The following is a 22745-nucleotide window of genomic DNA, read 5'->3' as shown; positions in this document are numbered from 1 at the left end:
TGGGGCTGTGACGTGCGGTGACGTGCTCAGTCCCCGCAGGCAACTCATTCACTGGAGACCAAAGCGACAGAAGGTGTCACGTGTCCGTGGGCGGGGTTATGCAGATGAGCAGTGTCTGGCGGCAGGACGGAGAGCAGCGAGAGGAACCGAAGGAGCCCGGCGGAGAGAATTCTCTGCGTGTGGACAGAATCCGGTGTGGGGAGTTCGTGCTGTGGGTGCCTGCACCGGAGTCACTTCGGGGCAGTGATTGCTACTGAGCTACATAGTGACCAAAGGCGTGTGACTGGGGTGTGCTGCTTGGCAGGGAGCAACTCCTGGTGACAAGGAAAGCAGTGGGAGCAGCAGATCCGGTCCTAGCAGGGGGCAGGGTGGCTGTGAGGTTTCTTTGCAACTATGAGTGGGTGTGATGTGGGTGCGATTCGGGCCCCCCCCCGTTTCTGGGGGGGCGGGGCTTCTACTTTCTGCTGGGGGGCGGGGAAGGTCCCATGATGTCACAGCCAAGGGGGGCGGGGGTTGAATCATGTTTCTGAAGTGGGAGAGCAACTTCCCCCGCTCCCACACACTCTCCACTACGGGGCTGGGCTGGGATCTCTAGGGAGGGAAGGCCAGGAAAAAGTCTCCCCTATGGAACCCAGGAGTCCTGGCTCCCACTCCCCCTGCTCTAGACCCCCTCCACTCCCAGAGCCAGGGATAGAACCCAGGGGTCCGGGTGCCCAACCCCATCCCTGCTCTGACCACTCGACCCCACTCCCCTCCCAGGGTGGTGCAGGGGTCACTGGGTCAGTGTCCCAGCTCCGCTAAGGGCCTTGGCTGATTTTCCCAAAGTGCTTCCTTCTGAATCCAGCACATCTGCCCCCCACTCTGCCCAGTCACTGCCCACCCCCGTGTGCGGGCACCAGCACTGTGCCGGGTCGTGATGGGAAATTGTCCAAGCTGGCCCAGGAGAGACGTGTGTGTCCCTGCTGCCCCCTGCTGGTGGGGCTGAGCCCTGCTCTGTGTGAGTGTGTGTGTGTGTTGGCTTTGCAGGCTTTTGTATCCTGCAACAAGTGACACACACACACACACATTGATGCACAAAGGGACTCACACAATCCCAAGAACACTCACACACAACACACCCAGAGGGGCATGCTATCCCAACCCCCAAAGAGAGAAACAATCACACCCCCAGCCACACTCACAATCACACACACACACCAGAATATTCGCAATTGTGCTCAGAGACACAACCGCACACAGTTCACTCCCACTGCTCCCAACACAAGGACCTCCTGCCCCACACAGCATGTGCCGAGGCCTGTGGAACTCACTGCCACTGGACAGCTACCCATGAGAATGGACCTTTCCAGGAGACCAATAGACATGGCCGTGGCGACAGAGGGGGCTGGGCTGCCAGGGTCTGACCCGGGCTGAGACTGGTTCTGACCTAGAGGGGGTCTATCCAGCCGGGGGCAGCGTGACCCACACACAAACCCACCAGAAGCGCCTTTCTTAGCGGGTCTCCCAGGCCATCCCCCACCCTGCCCCGTGTTGGGTAACAAAGGGGCAGTACGGGACTCTGGGCTGTGTCACAACCCGGCCCCAGCCCCTCGCTCCCACACGCTGGCGAGTTGGGTAACTGCCGAGGGATTGCACAAGAGAGAGTCAGAGCCAGGGAGAGAACCCAGGAGTCCTGGCTCCCCCCCGACACACACTCTAACCACTGGACCCCACTCCCCTCCCAGGGCTGGAGATAGAACCCAGGAATTCTGACCACCAACCCCCCTCCCCCGTTCTGACCACTAGACCCCACACTCCCCGGTTAGAGGTTAGTCCCGCGGCCGCTGCTAACCACCCGCCCCACCTGTCCATCCCTTTGCTGCAGGTTTCTGGGGTGTCACCCCTGCTCTGCACCCCCCCAGTGCATCCCAAGGCTTTTCCTCCCCCCAACCACACATCCTCTCCCCCTCGTGCTGGATCATCTGCTTGGCCCCCTGCCCCCTCTCGGGGCGCGCTGTGCGGTGTGGCTGGGGATTGTGCAATGGCCCAGCACCAGGCAACGCAGAACGGACACCACACGCCCTGCCCTGCCTCACCTGAGCTGCTCTCCAGGTGCATCGGAGCCCAGTGCCTGCACCTTGGCACTCCTGCCCCACTGGGGGTGAACTGCAGCCCCCGCCACACTCCGCAGAGGGGAGAAGGGTCAGGGCAGCCAGCCCTTGTAAGATGGGGAAATCACCACCGGGGTCGATGGTATGGGGGCTGTGACATATAGAGAAACAGTTGTTGCGCAGAAAGAGGGCAGCAGAGCACACGCGCGCACACACACACACACTTGCAAACATGCACAAACACATGCATGAATCCAGCCACACACACACACTTGCTAATATACACAAACACCCGCACAAATCCAGCCAACATCAACACAACTGCTAACAGATGCAAACACATGCACAAATCCAGCCACATGAACACACACACTTGCACAGCCACAAACACAACCCCCACAGCTGTAATAACACCCCCCCATACACAAAACCCTTACAGAAAACCACACATACACAAATACATGCAGAAATCAATCAATCAATCAATCAATCAATCAATCAATCCATCCACACACACACACACACACACACACTCCATCCCCATTCTGTGCACACACCTTGGGTCACTGCGACACTGAATACTTCAATTGGATGGGGGGCCCAGCACCATGGCTATTCCCTGCCCCCCAGGGCTCGCAGGGGGTGGATTGGGGGGGCACAGGGGGCACAATCCAGTGCCAGCCAAGGGGTGGGGGGGTTAGAGGTGGAGATGAGGCCATGGTTTGTGCACCACTCGGTTCCTGGCACAGTCTCCTTTTAGGATTTGCATTTCTTGGTAGTTTTCACCTCATCACCACTTCCTGCCCAGCTCCCTCCTGCTGTGCAAGATGGTTTGGGGGGGGGGGGGGAAGGGGGGATGGGAAGAACCCAGGAGTCCTGGCTCCCAGCCCCACCTGTGCTAAGCTACGAGACTCCACTCTAACCCCAGCGCTGGGAATGGAACCTAGGAGTCCTGACACCCATCTTCCTTTCCTCTAACCACTAGACCCCACTCCCCCCCCTTTTGGGGAGCCAGGACTCCTGGGTTCTGGCCCCAACTCTGGGAGCAGAGTGGGGTCTAGTGGTTAGAGCAGGAGGAGCCAGGACTCCTGGGTTTTATTCTCAGTGCTGCTGTGTGACACTGGGTCTGTTTCTCCTCCCACTTTTTGGGTATGGAGCCTGTAAACTCTCTGGGGCATGGCCTGTCTCTCGCTGTGTCTGGGCAGCGCCTGGCCCAATGGGGGCCTTGATTCTGCCTTGTCAACGGCAGCGCAGAAAGCCCTAGTGCCAAAAGAAGAGGTGGGGGGGGGGAGCTTTGCAAAAATCGGTCACACCAATAGGAAACCAGCCCCAGCAGTTTGTGACTTCACTTCCCAAAATTAGATACACGCACACACACACACACACACACACAGACCCCTGCTCAAACCGCCCCCTTTGCCAATGCACCACCTCATCTCGTCCAGGCAGGTCTAGGCGGGAAGCTCCATGTGGGAGCGGTGATGGACGGCACCATCAAGGTAGGTTCTGGAGATGGTCCTCCAGGTGTGGGCGTCTCGGGCTGTGCTCAGTTCCTCTCTCTGGTGTGCGCCCCGGCTCCACAAATGCCCCCGCCCCCTGCTCTTTCCTTCTGGTACTAAAAATATCCTCTTCCTTCGCCCCAGAGAGACACACCCACGGTGCTGCTCAGCACACGGCTTCCCCCCACCTTCCCCCATTCCCAGGAGCGTGCAGGAAGGGAGTCATGATTGGGGAGAGCCCGTGTCCAGAGGGGAGGGTATGGGGGGGGGCTTGTCCCCTCCTCGCAGCATGGAAGTGCCAGTAGACACCTATGGATGGTCAACCCAAGCAGGGCCAGGATGGAAATGGGAGGACTGTGCCCCCAACATGGAGAATCGGGTGCAACCTTACTTAACGGGTCAGTCTGTCCTTTCTCTGACTCTCCCATTCCAGCTTCAACTAGCGCTTGTGGTTCATTCGTTCTTTTTCATTCCTTTCCTTCTCTATCTTGTATGTTCTTGCTTTCTTTTTTCCCCTCTACCTTTCATGCTCTTCCTTTCTTTCCTTCTTTTTCTAATTTTTTTTCTCTCCCTTTATTTCTTTCTCTGCCTTTCACGTTCTTTTCGCTCTCTCTCTCTCTCGCTGGTTATTTTTTTCACTCGCTCTTTTTCCTCGCTCCTTCCAAGCCAAGTGTGTTCTCCTCGCACACAGATTTTGACAGGTTTTCCTCCTGATCAGCAAGTGGATTAAGCATGTCTTCAGTGGGTGGTTGGCATGGCAGGGAGCAGGCTGGCTGGGTGTCTTTGTGGCCGTCTGGTGGCCATGCATAGGCATGGTCCTGCCCTCCTCTGGCCCTGCCCTCAGTTGCTCTGTGGCTTTTAAGCCTTCACTTGGAGCTGTCAGCACCAGCCACCTCTGCTCTAGGTGCCCAGAGGAGGAGAGGTGTTGCTGGGTCACTTTTACAGATGCCCCTTCCCTGCTACTGCCCTTGCTCAGCTGGGCAGAGGAGCTTCCATCCCCAATCCCTGCCTGTCACTGCCCAGCAGCCCTCTGGCACCATTCCTGAGGGTCACCCTGCCTCACTCTCTCCCTGCCGTGTTGGGAAAGACAGCTCCCATCTCTCCTTGTTAAAGGTCAGGTGGGCCAACAGCCCATTCTATGTTTTCCTACTGCAGAGCCCAAACTCAGAGACTCACCTTGGGTGCAGGCACTGCTGTGCTCCCAGAAAACAAGCCACCCCTGCACAAAGAGGGATGACAAGGCCTGCCAAAGCCTGGGATTGAACCAGGGACCTTTAGATCTTCAGTCTAACACTCTCCCAACTGAGCTACTTTGGCAGCTGCATTGAAGTATTTTGGCCTGTTGCTTCTCTGTCCGGGATGTTTTTGTCAGCAGTTGCACACAAAAAGGACAGGAAAACAAACGGCTGCTCCACACCCCCACCGGAGGAACCCGACGCCCTTAGCTGTGGGGAGTAAGAAGTGGCTGTTGGCTGACAGGGCATGTCCCCGAGGAGCTGGAACAGCAGCTGCCGCCTCCCCCTCGGCTCCAGGCTGTGGGAAATGCTCATTGCCTGGCTGCATGGGCGGCTGCTGCTCCGTGCTCTGGAGAGCGTCTGTATTGCTCTGTCAACCCCCCGTCTTCACTGAGCCAGTCTGGTAAGGTCCCAAGTGCCCCCTCCGGCCTGGCAGCTGAGAGTCTGTGCAGACATCAGCCCCCCTGCCAGCCCCACAGGCAGCAGCGGCGCCAGCCCCCCAGCACCACAGGGGCACTCGATGCACTTCCTGTGGGGAAATGGCTCCTTGGCATCCAGCTGCTAGAGTGAGAGCCAGGAGAGAGCAGTGTCTGGCTCACCGTGGGGGAGAGAAGAGACCTGGTGAGTGCGGATCTCCCTCAGCCTCCCCCGCAAGGCTGGTCAGTTGTATTGTCACTGTGATAGTCGGTGCTTCCCTTCAGGGTCCGCCCTAGAGGGGTCTGGGACAAATCCCCCCTTTCCGCCCCAGGCCCTGCCCCCACTCCACCCCGTCCCCCACGCCCCCACCCCTGTCCCATCTCTTCCCGCCCTGCACCTTCCTGCCCCATTCCTCTCCCTCCCCCACCTCTTCCTGTCTCTACTCCTCCCCCTCCCCACCCAGCACCTCCACCCCACTGAACAGCTGATCACTGGCAAGTGGAAGTCACTGAAGGGGAAGAGGAGGAGCTTGTCAGCAAGGCCTGTAGTGGGGGGGGGGGGGAGCTGGCTGCCAGTGGGCGCTGAGCACCTATTTTTTCTCTGTTGGTTGTGCTGACTTGGTTCCTTTCACACTCTAGAGAGAGGAGCAGAACCAGGGCTATGGCTGATCTATGAGGTGAGTGGCAGAGGCTTCAGGCACTGAGAGTTTTGCCTGACCCCTCAGGGACACAGTGTGAGGGGGTGTCCCAGGGATCTCTATGAAAGGAGCAGAACAGGATTTCCTTGGGGTGGGGAGAGAATTGAGAGTGTCTCAGGGGGTTGTACAGAGGTGTTGCCCAGGTGAGAGACTGGCTAAAACACAGGCCTCGCTGTGAGCGAGATTCAAATGTGCGCTGGGGAACCCTATTGGATTTCAACTCCAACGCCTTAACCACTCAGCCATCACAACTGTGAACATAAAATTGCCCCAATGCCAGATAAACTGATAAACAAGCACAATGGCCAGACTTGAAGTCATCTGAACTACAGAATTCCCACCGCAAACCTGGCTCCCAAAGCACAGGGGATTTGGGGTTCGTTCTCTTTGCTTAGCCATGTGCAGTAGCTCATGCGCCAATACGTCTGTTAGTCTATAAGGTGCCACAGGAGTCTTTGCTGCTTTTACAGATCCAGACTAACATGGCCCCTCTGATACTCCTAGTGACACTCTCCAATGGATCCCCATCCTCCACTCACCGTGAGGTAGGTAGGAGCGGATCATTATTATTCCTACTTGAAAGAGGGAGAAGCTAAGGCTGAGAAAGGAGAATTGACTTGTCTTAGGTCACACAGCCAGCCAGTGGCAGAGTTGGGAGTAGGATCCAAGAGCCCTGATTTTGAAACTAACCATCGGATCTTGAATTTCAGACATTGAATGACCTGAATAAGGTGCTCTCACATGAGCTCCAGACCAACAACAGTGCACAGGAATTATTCAGCAAGTATTTGAGGATAACTGCAAGGTTAGAGAGAATCATGAACTGCTCAGAGACCATTAATGCAGAGAAGCAGCAAAATTTGTCAAACATAGAAGTGGTTCTGACTTATTTACTTGGTCTTAAAAGAGAACAACAAGGACCTGAGTCTCCTCCCTGTCAACAACCCCCTGCTCAGCCAATCAGGATAGAAACTGAGGACGGGAGGCTGAGGGTTCTCGCCCAAAGGATGGCCCAGGTTACCGGTGGGGATCACTGCCCGAGCACTATTTCAGCCCCACATTTTTGGGTGGACCTCCCACAGTGGGAGCTGCAGAGCACTCCCCCGCAACACACACACACACACACACACACACACACACACACACACACACACACACACACACACACACACACCGCTCCTGGTGTTGGGAGGGGAACAGGTGAAAGGACAAAAGAAGCAAGAGACAAAGAGAAAGGAGGGAGGGATGGATGGAGGAAAAGGTGAAACAAAAATGACAAACCCTAATGTCCCCAGTGATTTTAAGAGACAAAATCCCAGGTGCGGAATAAAATTCTGCCTCCTTAAGCTCGTGTTTTCCATGCCTAGAATTCAACTGTCACCAGATGGATCAGACTGAACAGGTTTCAAACCTCGAGGAGGCTCTTACCTTCTAAACAGGGATGGCTGTTTTCTAGTAAAATCAGGAAAAGGGGAGGAGAAAACTCGAAAGAGGTTCCTCCTGGAGCTCACGTACGTGAACCTGAACACTCTCTCAGTCCTGAGAGACCTGGAGAAGGAGACTTGCTGAAGCAAAGCCACAGGGGTCTCTGAGGTTTCCCTGGCCCCTCGCCCCCGTCCTGCCTGGCTGATGTCAGCATCTCTCTGTGAGGTCACCACCTCCCCACCACCTTTGACCAATAGTCTGAGGTCCTGCAAAAAGCCTTTGTGATGTCACTGCCACACCCCTCCCTTGCTGTGCTAATGTCCTGCCCCTGGCCAGGCACTTTGGAGGTTTGAGCTACTCCCTGTGGATCACCCCACTCAAGGAGCGTTCGTTCTAGGAAGCAAGCCGGCTAGAGAGGTAAATATCAGACGCTGCTCCCAGTGCTACACTCCGTTTTTCAGAAATTAGTCGACTTTATGGTCAGAAGAGACCATTAGAGCAGCTAATTTGACCCCCTGCATATCACAGGCCTCCTGTATGACACAATAGATACTTTTTGAGCAAACACATTCCAGAAAGGCATCTAGTCTTTATTGAATGACATCAGGAGATGGAGAATCCACCACTTTCCTTGGTAGCTTGTTCCTGTGGTGAATCATCCTCGCTGTTGAATATTTGTGCCTTAGTTGTAATATGAATTTGTCTCTTTTCACCGTCCAGCCATTGGGTCTTGTTATGCCTTTCTCTGCGAGATTCAAGAGCCCTTTCATACCCAATCTTTTCTCTCCATTAAGGCCCTTCAACACTTCAATGAAGTCACTTTTCATTCATGAAGGACCCCCCGCCGCCGAATTGCCGCCGAAGACCCAGAGTGGAAGAATTTCCGGAGGCCCGGACCCCACGAGAGTTTTCCAGAGCTCCCGGAGTTAGTGAAGGACCCCACTCCAAGAGCCCCAAAAAACTCTTGTTGGGGCCCCTGCGGGGACCAGGGCAAATTGCCCCACTCCACCATCTGGGCAGCCCTGATGGGACCTGGAGCTACTGTTATTTCAGAGCTTGCCAAGAGACCTGCTGGATAAAAAGCAGATCCAGCATCCAGTGCTGTCTTGCTGAACGTGCCTCCTCTTGTCACCTTTTGGTCGATCTTTTTTGTTAATGGAGAAGCCCGACTCTGGCTAGCCATGCAAATGCTTGCAAAAGAAACGGGTCTTTTTGCTGACAAGTGTAGAAAAGAGGCATCGGATAAACATGGAAACAAGATCAAGGTCGCTGTAACTCATCTTGCATCTGCAGCTCTTGGAGCTACAAGGCACTAAGCACAATATTACCACGGCTGGTCATAGGAGAGTCTCTGTGTGGTGGGATCTGTGGGGTACAAACCCAAACAGTAGGACTGCTCTGTCCTCTTATCTCTCCAGCCTGGGCTGTATCTTACAATGCTGCACTAGTGACAAGCAGCAAAACCCCCTCCATGTGCTGTGATCACTCAGCCAACAACATGCAGCAATGCACCCAACTAAGTAGAATGAATGCTCTATAAGCCACTCCTCAATTATACATAGAGAGACACCAGCATATCTCCCCAGCCCTCAGCCTTGCACCTCAGAAATGTACCGTCTTACACTGCTCAAAACCTCTTAAAAAGTGCAAGCTCATTAATTAATTCGCCACTTTCTCAAAAAGAAAGTGAACATGCACCAGCCTTTTAAATCTGAGCAGCTTTCCCAAGCACTTTGGACAATTTCACAAGTCAGTGTAAAACATTAAAATAAGTTTATTAACTACAGAAAGATAGATTGTAAGTGATTATAAGTGTTAGGCAGAGAGGTCAAAGTTGGTTACATAAGAAATGAAAATCGAATCTTAGTGTGACATTCTAGACCTTTGGGGGGCGTGCTGTAACCAACATATTCCTCATTTTCATATAATCGTGATCTTACATATAAAGCATGACTTGTAAGTTATCAGGGGAAAGGATATGATCTGCTGCAAGTCATTTCTCTACCCATCTATGTAGACCATTCATGCATATGACATTATGAGAATTGTGTAGTGTGGTTGTCACTAGGCTGTAAGTTGGGGGAATCAGCCAGATATTAGCTCCCCAGTGGCAACAGCAAGGAAAGTAACCAATGCCCGGACAGGGTGTCAAACAACCCATCAACAGCCATTGCCCAGCAAGGGAGCTACAACGCAATGACTCACCTGCACGAGGCCACACGAGGGGAATTGCTCAGCCTTGCTTGGAGAGACGCAGTGATGCTCACCTGACTCTGAAGGGGTGGGGGGCAAAGCCAAGAGGGAAGAAAGGACATGATAAAAGGAGAGACATTCACCAGGCTTTTCCTCTCTCTCCAGCTCCACCTACAGACATCACCACACCAAGCAACTGACGCGCTGATCAAAGGGGAGAGCCCGGCTGAAATCTGAGCAGCTTTCCCAAGCACTTTGGACAATTTCACAAGTCAGTGTAAAACAAGCAACCAGGCAGCCTGTGGTGAGAAGCATCTAAGTTTGTAAGGGCACTGAAAGGGTTAAGATCAGCTTAGAATGCGTTTTGCTTTTATTTCAAAAACAGCGAGGAGTCCGGTGGCACCTTAAGGACTAACGGATTTATTTGGGCAAAAGCGTTCGTGGGTAAAAAGCCCACTTCTTCAGATGCCTTGGGTGAAAATTGCAAATACAGGCATAAATATTTTTGGAACATGACATGAAGGAAGTTACCTTACAAGGGGAGAACCAGTGTTGAAGGCCAATTCAGTCAGGGTGGATGTGGTTCACTCCCAATAATTGATGGGGAGGTGTCAATACCAAGAGAGGGAAAAATTGCTTTTATAGTGAGCAAGTCACTCCCAGTCCCTATTCAAGCTCAAATTAATAGTGTTATGTTTGTAAATAAATTGTAACTCTGCAATTTCTCGTTGAAGTCTGTTTTTGAAGTTTTTTGAATGGCCACTTTTAAATGTTAATGAATGTGAATGTGTAAATATGTTCTTAATTATGCAAGTTCCATATAGTCTAGTGGTTATGAGTCCTGGTTTTCACCCAAACAGCCTGGGTTCAATTTCCAGTGAGGAAAAAGTGCACATCCTTTGCTCAGAGGGAAGAAAGGAATAGAAAGGGATCCTGCCAGCAGGGGAGTTGGACAGTGTTAGGAGAGGATCCCACAGTCCTTCACTCACTCCCTTCAACACACACACACAGTCCTTCACTCACTCCCTTCAACATACACACACTCCTTCATATCCTCCCCTCAACACACACCAGGGCTCCCTGCATCCAGGTCACTTCCCCACCTGGGCTGAGCTAAGACATCAGGAGCAGCTGCTCTCCTGCCCTCCCCTTACACAGCCTGCAGGGAAAGTGACCTGGGTGCAGGAAGCCCTGACGTCGCTCCTTGCTCCCCTCTCCCAGCCCCCCAGGGCTGCGTGGGGCGGGGGAGCAGCAGTCCAGTGGGGGGGCGAGCAGCAATGCCAGCTGCTTTGTGAGTCTAGGTCAGGTTCCCCACTTGGGTGCAGGAGGATGCAGGGGTTAGGGGCAAATGGGGCACGGGGCTGGGGGCTCAGGAGGGGGCAGGGGTTGGGGTGCGGGGGGCAGACGTTAGAATTGAAGGGGGTGTAGGGATTAGGGGTGCAGGAGGGGGAGAAGGCATTTGGGGCAAAGGGCACAGTGCAGGGGCTGGGGGCACAGGATGGGGCCGGGGTTGAGGTGCAGGAGGCAGGGTTTGGGGTGAAGGGGGTATGCACCATGCAGGGGTTCAGGGTGCAGGAGGGAGGTGCAGGGGGTATGAGTGAAGGGGGCACAGTCCTGGGCTTAGGGGCACATGAGGGAGGGGGGAGGGGTGAAAGGGCACAGTGCAGGGCTTAGGGGCACAGGAGGGGGCAGGGGTTGGGAGGGGCTGGAGGGGCAGAAGTTAGGAGCGAAGGGGAGCAGGTATTTGGAGCGAAGGGGGCACAGTGCAGGGGCTGGGGGGAGGGGAGGGTGAGGAGCCTGGGGAGCCCATGGGGGACAGAGGGAAGGGGGGGTGCCACACCCATGGGAGCCAGGGGCACCAAAATGCAAGTTTGCCCAGGGTGCCATTTCCCCAAGGCCAGTCCTGCCCACATCCCATCCAAACACTCAGCAGGAAGGGAGGGAGCTCCAGCCAAGCTGTCAGTCATCATCTGTAGGAAGCCAGGAGTGAGATCTGCTGGGGACTGTCCTGAGCTCACAGAGTCTGTGTGGGGAATCCCAGCTGGTTCTCTCAGGCACTGACAGTTTCTGGGTTGATTTCATGTTTCCTCACCTGTCCAGGGACTTCTCAGGATCTCACTTTCCTCTGAACCCTGAAGATCCAGGACCCACGGCTCTTCCCCTCCTTCCAGCTCGGAGATCACGTAGGGTTTGGAAACTGGAAACCCTGCTCAAGGGAAAGAAAACAAGGGAGGCAGGAGGGTACTTTGCCTACCTCTGGTATAGATGGTGACTAAACTTAAACCTCTGCGAACCAGGAAATGAGAAGTTAATATAAACGCCCCCCCTCCAATGCAACCTTAACTTTGCCCCCAACCCTTAACCCTGCAGCTGGCAGGAACCACTGAGGATGGTTCTGTGTGGCCTGTGCAAAGGTTAACAAACTGCCACAGGGACTCAGGTGTTCAGCTCAATGCAGCAGTAACGGGATGAATTCTATGGTCTGTGGTATGAAGGACGTCAGAGTAGATGACCTAATAGTCATATCTGGCCTTCAAAGCTATGAACCTATAATCGATCTGAGGAAAGACTAAGAGAACGTGCCACTGTCTGTGCTGTGTTCACAGGTGGGAATCCCAGCATCTATCCACATGCCTCCAGCTGTGTGCACGGGGCCAGCTGGAGCTGTGACTGGCTGATGGAGGGATGGGTTGCAGCAGCTGGGCAGAGCTGTGCCTGTGCTATGCAGAGAGGTGCATGTGAAACGTGGGGGGCAATTCTGCCTCAGTTCTGTGCTGAGTGTTGTAGGCTGTGTCAGCAAAGGTGCCCAAGGGCGTGTGCTTGCCATGGGGGTTGTCAGCACCCTGGCGGCGTATGTTCGAGTGATCTGTGGGGCTCAGTGAGGGGTAAGTGAAGCAGTGACTCCAAAGGAAAACTCAGGTTGAGGGCAAAGAGGTGGTAACACTGACAGTCTCAGCTGGTCTGTGTGCAGGAGGTTCAGTACCGGAGAGCAGGCCAGGGGGAGGAAGCTTCTATTTGCTATGACGGAGATGAACCCAAATATTATCTTAGCAAAGAGAAGTCGTGAGACTTTCTGCTGCACTGCTCTGTTCCCAGAGCGCTCTGTAACCGGGGAGGGGAGAGGGCCAGTGTGTGTCTCTCTGGCATGTTGGGGTGATGCTGAAACAGGGCAGAGCAGAGGTGGCATTGTGGGAGTGCCATGAACCTTAACTCTTCATTTCCCCTTCTAAGAAGGGAGGGGAGGGGAATCCTTACCCAGCGAGGTCACATTCTCATAGTTCTCCTGCATGACGTCTCTGTAGAGGGCTCTGAGTGGGGCCCAGCAGAGCCCTCTCTACTCTGGTGAAATGCACAGCCACCTCCTGGAAAGTCACCGGCCCCTGAAAGAGCAAGAGTCCAACACCTGCTGCCCCACTAGTCATGGAGGAAAGGACCCAATCAAATGGAAGCTCTGAGACAGAGACAGTCAGCACAGTCCTATCCCCACGCTGCTGAGAGCAGCCGGGGGGCACCACGGTGAGAGAACAAAGAGAGACCCCTTGTCTCTGCCAGCAGATCCATCACACGGCTACGAGCCAGAGGCTGATCCAGCCCCATGGCAGGAACCCAACACCCTCCCCACTGCCAGCAGCTGGATGTGAGGGGCCAGGACATCTTCCCTACACCTCCCAGGTGGGTGCCCCCTTTCCATGTCACACCAGCCCCTGGCTCGCAGGCTGAGGGGTTCGGCACTGGGAGTCTGGTCAGTTTTCCCAGCCCCACCCAGGGGGTTGCTTTGTCTGTTTCCTGTTTCACAAATGAGGGAATTTTCTCCCCCAACACCCAAGCCTTTGTTGTGAGGATCTAGGCCCCCGTTAAACAAGTCCCAGCAGGTTTGTCACACTTTGTCCCCTCCCTCTCCTCACCCAGCGGATTCCCTGCCACCCCCCAGACCTAACTCCCCAGAAGTTGCCACCTCTTCAGTGTTTACTGCCTCTCCCCCTCCAGCAGGAACCCACCAGCCACCCCACAATAACCCGACCTGAGCTGGCTCCACTGCAGCCAGAGCAGCCCCCGCCCGGCCCGGAGGGGTTAATGTCCGGCTGGGGAAGCAGCAGCTGCTCAGCTCCCAGCTCCGGATGGAGGCAGCAGCATCTGGTCTCTCCGGAGCTGTCGGGGGCTGATGCTCCCGGTTCTGTGCGCTCCCGGCTCCTGCCTCCCGCCCCGCTCCCAGCTGCCCCAGCCCCTTCCCGGGCCCTGCAAACCCCCCCGCTCCCAGCTGCCCCAGCCCCTTCCCGTGCCCTGCAACCCCCCGCCCCCGGGCTGCAGCGCTCGCCGGGGTGTCTGCAGCGGCTGGGATCCAGCTGACCCCTCTGCTGAGCCGGGCACCGCGGGGGCGGGGGGGGGGAGGCGAGCTGCTACACCAGCCCCGCCCCCGCTTTTCCCCTGGGGAGACCCGGCCCCTCTCCTGCCCCCTCCGGGCTGAGGCGGGTCCCGCTTCCCCGCGGGTCCCAACCTCCCTGCGTGGCCCCCCCTTCCCCGGCCCCCGCCCCTGTGTGCGGCAGCGGGGCCGGGGCCGGGGGCAGCGCGGGGCGGGACACGCTCCTGCCGGGCGGGGTCGGGGCCGGGGGCTGGTCGGGGCCGGTTATTACGGGGGGGTGACAAGCCCCCCCGGCTCTGCCGCTCCCCGGGAACAGGCGGGGGGGGGGGGGTCTGAGAGGCACCGGCTGGGGAGGGGGGCCGGGGGAAGGAGGCGCGGTGGGGGGAGGGTCAGGCTGGCCCCGGGGACCTCCCTTCCCTGGGCTGGAGAGGGCGGAAGCGCCCCCGGGGCAGGCTGGGAGATGTAGTTCCTCACGCTCCCTGGACAGGAAGTGACGTTGGCGAGGGAGGCGGAGCTGCAGCCGCCAGGGTCCCGGCGTGGGCTGCCGGCGGTGAGACCGGGCGCGGGGGTCCCGAGGGGGCTGGGAAAGGGGCGGGGGGGGGAAGTGTCGGTGCAGCCCGGACATGGCCGGGGGAGCCGGTGACCCCCGAGGAGCGGGGAGAGAAAGGGGGGGGCTGAGACCCCCGCGGATTTACCGCTGCCCCCCCGGGGGGACCCCCGCCCCCGCCCCGCCCTTTTCTCCCTAGAGAGCCACGAGCAGCCCCAGGGTGACCCCCTCCCCAACCCCTGAGAAGTTCCCTGCCCCCGATTGTGCCCCATTTTCTCTCCCTTCGCCAGTGGCCAGTTCAGAGCTCGGGTTGGGGTTTCCATTTCCCTGCAGGGATTTGTCCTTGTGCGGGTGGGAAATGGTTCCCCCGAGTGATTCCTGAGCTGGGCAGAGGGTGAATGGGCAGAGGCTGGGGGGCCCTGAGACAGGGACACCTCTGGGCTGGGCTGGGGGGGCCTCTCTGCTGGCAACGGGGCCTGGGAAGGGCCAGGAAGGGGGGGGAGGAGCAAGTGTCCCCCATGGAGACGGCCCAGCCCCAGGTTTCCCAGTCCAGCTACTTCCCCTCCCCACCCTGCCCAACCCAGCAGCCCCCCCCCCGTGCCTCCTCCATCACCTGCTAGTCACATTCCCAGACCCCAGTGCCAGCCCCTCCCCACAGCCAGTGACCTGACTCCAGCCCCCTCCTTTCCCCTGTGAAAGCCACATCACCCAGGGCTCCCTGCCGGCCATGGGAATGTGAGGCAAGAAGAATCCATCCCCTTCTGTTGTTGATTCAATATCGCCTCAAATTTCCCCTCTTTTCTCTTAAATGGTTGAATGGTGACATAAAATCTCCCCAGATGTTGGTGCTTCTCTCTTATGTTGGCAAATATTTAGTTTGTGCCCCATTTTCTCCTCAGTTCTGAAATACTGATATCAAATTCTCAAAAATCTTCCCGTTTTTCTCTCCAGGTGTGTGACTGAGATCAGGGCTCTTATCGTACTGAGCGTAGCCCTGTTCTGCCAGGCGCTGCAGAGACCCCAGGTGAGATCAGATCCCACTGTTGTGCCAGGTAAAACTGAGACCTGCACCGAGATCACGGCCCCCCTTGTGCCAGGCAGTGCACGACTGTGGCTCAAACTGCTGCCTCCATTGTGCTGGGCACTTCAGAGACCTCGACTGAGATCTGTGTCCCCGTTGGGTCTGGCATTGCAATGACCCCGACCCAGATCATGCCCCACCACTGTAGTGGGCACTGCACTGACCCTGACAGAGATCCTGGCCCCACATTTTGCCAGGCGCTGCAGGGGCCCTAAACAAAATCTGGGTTCCTGTAATGCTGGGAGTTGCAGAGCCCCCGACTGAGATCAGGCCCCCTGTTGTGCAGGGCTCTGCGCAGACACTGACCAAGGTCAGGGTCCCCATTGTGACAGGTGCTGCACAGACACACAGGGTATCTCTACCCTGCTGTTAAAACCCCCCAGCTGGCCCATGGCAGCTGCCTCAGGCTCACAGGGCTCAGGCGAAGGGGCTGGTTAATTGCAGTGTAGATGTCTAGGCTCAGGCTGGGGCCAGGCTGTAGGACCCTGCGAGGTGGGAGGGTGCCAGACCTTGGGCTGCAGCCCCAGCCGGAACATGGACACCACAATTAAACAGCCCCACAGCCTGAGCCGTGTGAGTCCATGTCAGCGGGCACTGGCCAGGCGCCGGTGTCTGACTGCAGTGTGGACGTGCCCACAGGGACAGAGAGGCCTTGCCACAAAAGGCTCAAAGGCTAAATAGGCCAATGGTGGGAGGCGACTCTCCATTTTACAGATGGGGAAACTGATGCTTCGAGAACTGAAGTAATTTGCTCAAGTTTCCATGGAGAATTTGGGGCAAAACTGGGAACTGAACCCAGATTGTTAGAATTCTTGCCTCTCCCCCTTAACCCTAAGCCCAGCGTGTGTGTGTGTGTACAGCTTGTTTTGGGCTGTGTTTGCCTTGCATTGGCTTCCAAGGGAGGCTGTGGCATTTCCTTCATGGAGGTTTCTAAGACCAGGTTAGAGATACACCAGTCTGGGAATGTCTAGGGATACTTGGTTCTGCCTCATCACAGGGGGCTGGAGTAGACGCCCTCTCAAGATCCCTTCCAGGCCTACACTGAAATAATTCTCTTTTGTGCTGTGTCCTGTTCTATGCTGAGCTGTTTTGCATGGTGCCATTTGGAACTGTGATGCACCATGTTGTGTAGCAGTTTTATGGTGCATTGTTTTGCCTCAGCTTGTTTGGTGCCTGTGTTGTGTTAGTTTGAGCTGAGCTCTTTTCCCTTGTGTACTTTTCTCCTAGGGTGTGTTTGTTTGCATTGTTTTGCTTTTTCCCCTTTTGTATTGTCATTTTATGCTGTAGAGTGTGGGGTTTTCTTTTTTTTCCCCCTGAATTGCCTGACACTATGTTGTGGTGGGTTTTACTCTGTATGGTGTGTTTTATATGTATCTATTTCATAGCATCATAGAAATGTAGTGCTGGGCAGGAGCTCAAGATGTCATCAAGTCCAGCTCTCTCTGCCGAGGCAGGACCAAGTCTATGTAGATTATCTCTGACAGAACTTTGTCCTGCTTGTTCTTAAAAACTTCCAGGGAAAGAGACTCCCCAGCCCCCCTTGTAAGACTATTCCAGAGCTCAACTGCCTTAGCTCTGGGGACACCCACACAGATTTGAGTGGTGAGCAGCTCTGGAGAGAGAGGAGACCCCAGTGAGTGGGCAGCTGGGTAAATAGATTAAAGTTGGGAGGAGAAACATTGATGTGTCCAAGGTCACCCAGGCTGTCCGTGACAGAGCTAAAACTAGATCCCAGTTCTAGTGCCACCGTACTGCTGTTTTGGGCACTGAAGGGCTCTGCCACACTGGTGTTTTAGGCACTGGTGCAAACCCTTAGTATAGACAGAATTTACACTAGTGCACTCTGGCACTGGTGCACCATGTCCCGGTTTGAAGGTTTGGTGTGTGTGTGTGTGGGGGGGGAGGCAGTGATCTCACTGAGGCCTGGGGCTGGCTGAACAGTGCAGCTGGCAAGGGAGGGGCAGCAGTGAAGTATGAGCCAGGAGCACAGCACTGGACACTGACTTCTCCTGACCCATGACCCACACACCCCAGGTGTGTGCAGGGACTGCCGCTGAGCTGCCCTGCCAAGACAGCCTGTGCATCCATGGACAAACCACCTGTTCCTGCAGCCTAATGCAATGGGGTCTGGGATCTTTCCAAGCTGCGGGTGATGGGGCTCTGGAGTTACCAGGGTCAGTTCGAGGCTCTGTCCCTGACCTGCTTGGTGGCCTGGGGGAAGGTCACAGCCCCTCTCTGTTTTCCTCCTGCCCATTGTCTACTTGGACTGTGATCTCTTTGGGGGCAAGGACTGTCCCTCTCTGTCTGTGCAGAGCCCAGCACAATGGGGGTGCTGATCTCAGTCAGGGTCTCTGCCATACGCAGCATGATGGGGCCCTGATCTCCATCAGTGTCTGTGCAACGCAAGCCACAGTTTATAGACCCACAGACTTTAAGGCCAGAAGGTAGAGGTGTATTTCAGATGAGGTCTCATCAGTGCCTTGTACAACAGTACTAACCCTTTCATGTGTCTGCTGGAAATACCTCGCCTGATGTATTCTAGGACTGCATTAACCTATTTCACAGCCACATCACGTTGACAGCTCGTAATTATCCTGTGATCAACCAATACACCCAGGTCTTTCTCCTCCTCTGTCACTTCCAGTTGATAAATCCCCAGCTTATTGCAAAATTATGCACTTGGGGACTAACAACTAGAATTTGTGCACTATTAATTTTCATCCCATTTCTATTACTCCAGCTTTCAAGGATGTGCAGATTTTCTTTTATGATTTTCCTGTCCTCCTCCATAGTGGCAATCCCTCCCAGCTTTGTGTCCCACTCCCACTTCTTGTGCGAAGATCACTAATAAAAGTGTTGAGTAAGATTGATTCCAAGACTGATCTGAGGAACTCCACTAGTAACTCCCTCCAGCCTGACAACTCACCATTCAATATGACCCCCTTGTAGACCCCCCTTTAACCAATTCTTTATTGACCTTTCGGTTCTCATATTAATCCCCATCTTCTCCAATTTAACGAATAGTTTCCCATGTGGAACTGTATCAAAAGCCTTATTGACGTCCAGATCACGTTTCTCTGGCACAATCTACCTTTGTAACACCATGTTTTATTTATTTATAGTGCTGAAGGCTGGGAGGAACTGTTAGCAATGGACTGAGAATGGCCATGTGGAGATGGGGAAGAGATGGGAGGCGGCATTGGAGGTGTATCTGGGATTGTGTTTTGTAGGAGTCCATGTCTCTGCTCCCTGTGGCCATGGCGCCTTCCGTACCAAGGCAGCACGTCAGCAGAGCAGACGCACACACCATTGCTCCGCCTGGAACACGCAGCGTTCACTGCCAGACGGGCTGGGCAACTTTTCAGGGACCCAGCTTGATATGCCTGGCTGGGGTGGGTTCAGTTGGGCGGGAGTCTGGGGCTCTGATAGTTTGCGATGTTCCTTTTTGCATAGTCAGTTCTTTCCATTTAATGTTTTACCCCCACCGATGCCCGATGCCGCTCTCTTCTTAACTTGCTTCGGTTATTTCACTTCCAGGTTACCGCCAGTCATAGAATCATAGAATATCAGGGTTGGAAGGGACCTCAGGAAGTCATCTAGTCCAGCCCCCTGCAACTAGTCAGATACTAACCCAGACACCAACTCACAAGCATTCAATAAAGTCTAAACACATTCTTACAATTCTAATACCTCTTTTAACAATACTAACATAGGTGAGTCAGACTGATTCCAGCTATGTGTTTGTCCATGTTCAATTAAGACATGGGGGCTTTTGCAAGAGCTAACACCTCATCTGCCAGTGTCAGAGGCAGGATGGGCAGGGATAGTGTGTCTAGCCTCTTTGCCAGAAGCTGGGAATGGGTGGCAGGGGATGGATCACTTGATGATTTTTCTGTTCTTTCCCTCTGAAGCACCTGGCATTGGCCACTGAGCTAGATGGACCAGTGCTCTGATGCAGTCGGCCATTTTTATGTTCACAGTCTGTGTGAGGAATATCTACTCATTTGGACTCGCTGGGAGGCACAGAAAGAAACAAGATGTGCTGTGGCAAGAAGGCCCACTCTCAGAGCCCCCAGGGTCACACTTGCCAAAAGCTAAAACTAGGCCCAGCCCATGAAAGGGACACTCCCAGGAGAGACTGTATAAAGGCTGGAACATCCAACAACTTTGTAAACCCGAGACAGCTGCCTTGGGGACAATGACAGGGAGAATCCCCAGAGTGACTCCTTTGATTCTGCTCTTCTCTGGCCTTTGGTTCATAGAATCATAGAACTGGAAGGGACCTCGAGAGGTCACCAGTCCAGTCCCCTGCACTCAAGGCAGGACTAAGTATTATCTAGACCATGCCTGAGAGCTGTTTGTCCAGCCTGCTCTAAAAAATCCCCAATGATGGAGATTCCACAACCTCCCTACGCAATTTATTCCGGTGTTTAACCACCTGGACAGTTAGGAAGTTTTTTCCCCAATCTCCATCCTAAACCACCCTTGCTGCAATTTAAAGCCATTGCTTCTAATCCTACCCTCAGAGGTTAAGAAGAACAATTTTTCTCCCACATCTTTGTAACAACCTTTTATGTACTTGAAAACTATTACCATGTCCCCTCTCAGTCTTCTCTTCTCCAGACTAAACAAACCCAGTGTTTTCAATCTTCCCTCATAGGTCATGTTTTCTAGACTTTTAATCATTTTTCTTGCTCTTCTCTGGACTTTCTCCAATTTGTCCACATCTTTCCTGAAATGTGGCACCCACAACTGGACACAATACTCCAGTTGTGGCCTAATCAGTGTGAAATAGTGCAGAAGAGTTATTTCTTGCATCTCGCTTACAGTACTCCTGCTAATACATCCCAGAATGAGGTTTTCTTTTTTTGCAACAGTGTTACGCTGTTGATTCATATTTACTTTGTGATCCACTATGACCCCCAGATCCCTTTCTGCAGCACTCCTTCCTACGCAGTCATTTCCCATTTTGTATGTGTGCAACTGATTGTTCCTTCGTAAGCGGTGTACTTTGCAGGTGTCCCTATTGATATTTACTTCAGACCATTTCTCCAGTTTGTCCAGATCATTTTGAATTTTAATTCTGTCCTTCAAACCACTTGCTACCCCTCCAAGCTTGGTATTATCCGCAAACTTGATAAGTGTAACAGAGACTGTTACTGGGAGAGTTTCCCGATTTCTCAGAGGGTTACACCCTGGTGTGAGGGGGCTAGGCCTGTACTGGAATAAGGTCACTCTGTTCTTCACAGTGTGGCGAACCTAGAATGTCCATTAGCAGGGAAAAATCCTGGGGGGAATCGGCTTGTGGAATGGATGAAAACCCGTCTGAATTCTCTCATATCTCCCTTCTCACCCTGATAGGCTACAGACTAACGTCCACGTTTGCTCCAGATCATCCCATCCTCCCAGGGGGCAGGAAATGGCTACAATGGAGCTGGCTCAGGTAAGAGATTATCAGGGAGCTGGTGGTGGGCTCTGCTTGGAGGGAGAGGAGCAGTAAATGCATAGGAGGGTGGGAGCTGCTGGAGGTGGTGGGAGACAGGAAATATTGAGGGTGGAGAAAGGGAGGGGACAGGATGTGACAAACCCGCTGAGATTTGTGTAATGTAGGGTATGATGGGTTGTCACCCCAGGGTGCAGTCTGGGGGGCTTCTGGGAACCGCTGTGCCCTCTAATCCTCAAGCTGGGCTGGCCCTTCTCACACTGCTTTGCTGGAGATTGTCAGCCTCTCCAGGCCCTGTTATCACCCAGCATGACAGCAGGTGGCGCCATACACCCAACTAAGCTACCTGAATGCTTTACCTAAGCCACTCAAGGACAGATAGAGACAACAGCCAATTTCCCAGCTCCCCAACCTTGCACACTTGCTGTAGTATAAATTCAGAATTATACCATCTTATAGTGCACAGGGATCTCTATAATGTAATCTCATTAATATAAATCGCCTTCCCCTCAATATGGGAAAGATGTGCACAACAAGCTTGTGCTAACCAAGCTCAGATTTTCCCCAGACACTTCATTCAAAATACTTAACACTGGTTAAGATAAAGCATAAAACGAGTTTATTAACTGCAGAAAGATCGATTTGAAGTGATTATTGTTAGAAGAATAAAGGAGCAGGTTGACCCGGAGGCAGATACGAGTACAGGCTTCTTTATTGCAATACTTGTTCCCCTCGACCCAATTGTTGAGTAAGCACTGGATTAGTTACATCACTCTCCTTTATCTCAGTTAGTATGTACACGCCTACATCCATTACAATACTCTCCCAACCCTTATTAAGTAATAGAAATACCCATACTGTTAGTATACCCACCCTATCTATTATTCACAGGATTACACATGTCATACAGGTTTCAGAGTAGCAGCCGTGTTAGTCTGTATCCGCAAAAGAGCAGGAGTACTTGTGGCACCTTAGAGACTAACAAATTTATTTTAGCATAAGCTTTCGTGATCTACAGCTCACTTCTTCGGATACATAGAATGGAACACACAGGAGATATTTATACATATAGAGAACATGAAAAGGTGGAAGTATGCATACCAACTGGAAGAGTCTAATCAATTGAGATGAGCTATCATCAGCAGGAGAAAAAAAACTTTTGAAGTGATAATTGAGTTGACCCATAGAAGGTGTGAGGAGAACTTAACATAGGGAAATAGATTCAATTAGTGTAATGACCCAACCATTTGGGTCTCTGTTTAAACCTAAGTTAATTGTATCTAATTTGCATATTAATTCAAGTTCAGCAGTCTCTCTTTGGAGTCTGTTTTTTTAAGTTTTTTTTTTTTTTGCAAAATTGCCACCGTCAAGTCTGTCATGAGTGGTTAGAGAGGTTGAAGTGTTCTCCCACTGGTTTTTGAATGTTATGATTCCTGATGCCAGATTTGTGTCCATTTAGTCTTTTGCGTAGAGACTGTCCGGTTTGGCCAATGTACATGGCAGAGGGGCATTGCTGGCACATGATGGCATATATCACGTTGGTAGATGTGCAGGTGAACGAGCCCCTGATGGCGTGGCTGATGTGATTAGGTTCTATGATGGTGTCACTTGAATAGATATGTGGTCAGAGCTGGCATCGGGCTTTGTTGCAAGGATAGGTTCCTGGGTTAGTGTTTATGTTGTATGGTGTGCGGTTGCTGGTGAGTATTTGCTTCAGGTTTGGGGGCTGTCTGTAAGAGGACTGGCCTGTCTCCCAAG

General features: G+C 53.6%; 1 protein-coding gene and 1 non-coding gene across 2 annotated transcripts in view; one reads left to right on the top strand and one right to left on the bottom strand.

The window, feature by feature from the left end:
• The window catches only part of LOC120375611 (zinc finger protein 850-like), a gene marked incomplete at its 3' end in the record, with an annotated part of 610246 nt that overhangs the window by 518098 nt on the left and 69403 nt on the right, over window positions 1–22745 (top strand). The gene's annotated exons all lie outside the window — the stretch shown is intronic.
• Window positions 4834–4906, bottom strand: TRNAF-GAA. The gene has a single exon. It is a non-coding gene; the product is annotated as a tRNA-Phe (tRNA).

The sequence above is a fragment of the Mauremys reevesii genome, linkage group 12 (assembly GCF_016161935.1).
Source record: "Mauremys reevesii isolate NIE-2019 linkage group 12, ASM1616193v1, whole genome shotgun sequence".
NCBI classification, from domain to species: Eukaryota; Metazoa; Chordata; order Testudines; family Geoemydidae; genus Mauremys; species Mauremys reevesii.
This window is presented reverse-complemented; position numbering and strand designations above follow the sequence as displayed.